The following is a 3286-nucleotide window of genomic DNA, read 5'->3' as shown; positions in this document are numbered from 1 at the left end:
TGCAACCATCACAAAACAAGAGACCCGAGAACTAGAAAGGCGAGGCTCACCACCCATTTATCCCTCTGCCTTTCAATTAGCCCCACATGTGATTATTGGCCAGGCTGGCACAATTAACTAACTCAACCATCCTCACAATTTTTCCCATGTTTGAGCTCACTGTTGAAGTTACTGTGTCAATCCATCTTATGGAGGGTCTTCCTCTTTTTGGATGGCCCTCCAATGAACATGATGTCCTTCTCCAGGAACTGGTCCTTCTGGATGACATATCCAAAGTTTGTGAGATAAAATCTTGTCATTCTTGTTTCCAATGAGCATTCTTTCAAGACAGATTTGTTTGTTCTTCTGGCAATTCATGATATATTGAATATTCTTCACCAACAATGTAGTGATTCAAACGCATCGATTCTCCTCCAGTCTTCTCTGCTCATTGTCTAGCTTTCATGTACATATGAGATTTTTGAAATTCTATGACTGCTGCTTCCATGGGAGTTGGTTGTGGATCCAAGTAAGATGGAATCCTTGACAACTTCAGTCTTTTCTCCATTTATCATGATGTTGTTTATTGGTCCAGTTCTGAGGATTGTAGTTTTCTTTATATTGAATTGTAGTTCATAATGAAGGTTGCAGTCCTTGATCACCAGCAAGTGCTTCAAGTCTTCTTGGCTTTCTGCAAGGAAGGTCATGTCATCTGCATATTACAGGACGCTAATGAGTTATCCTCCAATCTTGATGCTGTGACATTCTTCAATATGTAGTCCAGTTTCGTGGATTATTTGTTTGCTCAGGAAACAGACTGAACAAGTATGGTTAAAGAATACAACCCAGGCACAAACCTTTCCTAATTTTTTTTTCTTTCCTAATTTTAAAGCACACAAAATCCACTTATTCCACTCAAAGGACTGATTCTTGGTGTATAGGAGCTGGCTTCAAAAAAGTTTATGGGAAAATGAAATTGAAATATTTTTTTCCTCAAAATTTTGAAGTTCCTTCATACACAGATGTAGTATTAAATTAAAAGTGACACGGAGGTGGGGGACCAGCCCCCACCGCTAGTCGCGGGTTCAGTAATACTACTTCTGGGTTCAGTGAGTACAATTGTACAGTTGAGATATATAAATATATTAGAGTCATCGAGAGCATGAGAGATATTACAATAAAGCAGTCAGACACATTACATGGTAGCATTGCTCACCTCAGCCCAGCTTGGTGGTCCACGTGGAGAAAGGGGGAAGGGAAGGAGGGCAAGGGAACAAGGAAGAGGGGAGAGGGGAGTGAGCAGCAAGGAGATCAGAGTCCAAGCGAGCTATATTGCTGACTCATGCCTATATACCTTTTGGGGGCAAGCCAGCCCACTAATTACAGGTAGAGACATACGTCACAGGAAGGGGTTGCACTATAGGTTACACAGTAATGAGGGGTGGTGGTCTCTAGGGGTGGTCTAGGGTAATCTAGGGGGTGGTCTCTGGGTCTCCATAGGAACATTATCAGTAGGGTGAAAACTCCGCCTACAGGAACCAAGCTAATGGTCCCAAGCTTCAGAGAGAAGTAGTCCATTGTCTCCAGCAGCAGGGAGCAGGGCTACTGCAGCCTGGCAACTGATCGCCCTCAGGGGGGGAAGTGCCTGCTTATCTGACCTCCCCCCACACACAGATTCTACATGAGCACAATTAAATGTTATGGAATTCCCATTATTCACACTGTTTTCCATAATTTGTTAGGATCCCCAGAGTTGAATTCCTTTGCATAGTCAAAATACAAGTAAACACCTTTGTGGTGTTTTCTGCTTTTGGCCAAGATCCAACTGACCTCATCAACTGACCTGTGTTAGTGTAGACTAGAGAAACAAATTCATAGACACTCATATGTGTATAGGAGTGAGCTTTATATAGAGTAATTGTACATTAAGAAAACATCCCAGCCCAGTCCAGATCAAGTCCATAAGTCCAATTTTAGCCCATTATGTCTAATACTAGTCCATAAAATCCTCTTTAGACCCACGCAGTCATGAAATACTGCGGAATGCAGGAAGATCACAGGCCAGTGGGTGGAAAGTCTTGTGGATCCAGTGGCAGTAGAAGCATCTCAGCGCTGGCAAGGGTCTCCACATGGCTCCTACAGCTCCCAGGGCTCTGTCTGAATCAGCGTAGCTCCATCAGGCTTGTCGTCAGTAATTCTCGCAGGGAGAGAGTGTATGTCCTGCCTCCAGTGAGCTATTTATCTCCTTAGTGCCTCCAAATGGAGTCATCTAGCTGTGACATGATTGACAGCCTAAACTCCAACCCATTCACTCTTAAGTCTCCAATTGACAACAGATTATGTAACTACTACAATATCCCTCATTCTATGTCCTCTTCTGAATCTGGATTGAAATTCTGACAATTACCTGACCATGTAGTGCTGTGTGTTAGGTTGGGTTCTCTAGAGAAACAAAACCAGTAACGCTTGTTGGTGTTGTGTATAGAAAGAGATTTATTTCAGGGAATGGCTTACACAGTTGTAGAAATAGGTAGATCCAGTCCAGTTTAGGTCAGGATTCTCCTAACTTGTGGAAGCTGATGAACAGGAAGCAGGATGATGAAACAGAGACAGCAAGATACGCAGGTTGGTGTATGTAGAGGTCCAAAGTCAGCCAAATGAATCCACCATTGGTAGTCCACTGAAGGCTCCTAAGATCGACAAGTAATGCTACAAAAGACTGAAGTACAAGGCTCCAGCTCCAGCTCCAGTAGGAGGTAAGAGACTAGAGATATTTGACTCTGCTCAATCTCTTTCATACAAAAAGCCTTATGACACCAAGGAAGTGTCATCAGGCTTCGTCAGCGCAATTGATAGATTTGGCTCCACCCATATCCTTACGAGGAAGGTCTAGTTGATACAGTTCCAAAGTACCTCAGACCACCCCTGTCAACTTGACACCTGCACACAACTTTTTAGCCATACATAATCACCCAGACTCCAAAACCAAATTCAATCCATAATGGAAGTTGTCCTATGTAATCAATCACCCACCAGGTTGCTGGTTGATTTCCCTGAGTGTGATAGGGTCTTTTGTGCCGACATGGTACTTGTAAAAAACTTGGGTGGAGTCTAGCCTGTTGATTAGGTTGCATTCTGGTGATGTCCCTTGGATGCATGGCCTAGATATATGATGATGATGATGTGTAAGCCTGCCCGCTTCTTTTTCTCTTTCTTTGTTTGTTGTACTCGTGTTACTGCCTGATCCAGCTGCCTTACTTTACCACATGTGCACTACTGCCTGGCGACCACCACACCGTGTTGTGCC

The sequence above is a fragment of the Echinops telfairi genome, unplaced genomic scaffold (genome assembly GCF_000313985.2).
Source record: "Echinops telfairi isolate 266 unplaced genomic scaffold, ASM31398v2 ScPeMD7_47;HRSCAF=170, whole genome shotgun sequence".
In the NCBI taxonomy this organism is placed as follows: domain Eukaryota; kingdom Metazoa; phylum Chordata; class Mammalia; order Afrosoricida; family Tenrecidae; genus Echinops; species Echinops telfairi.
The sequence above is the reverse complement of the archived record's forward strand: the minus strand, read 5'-3'. Positions refer to the sequence as shown.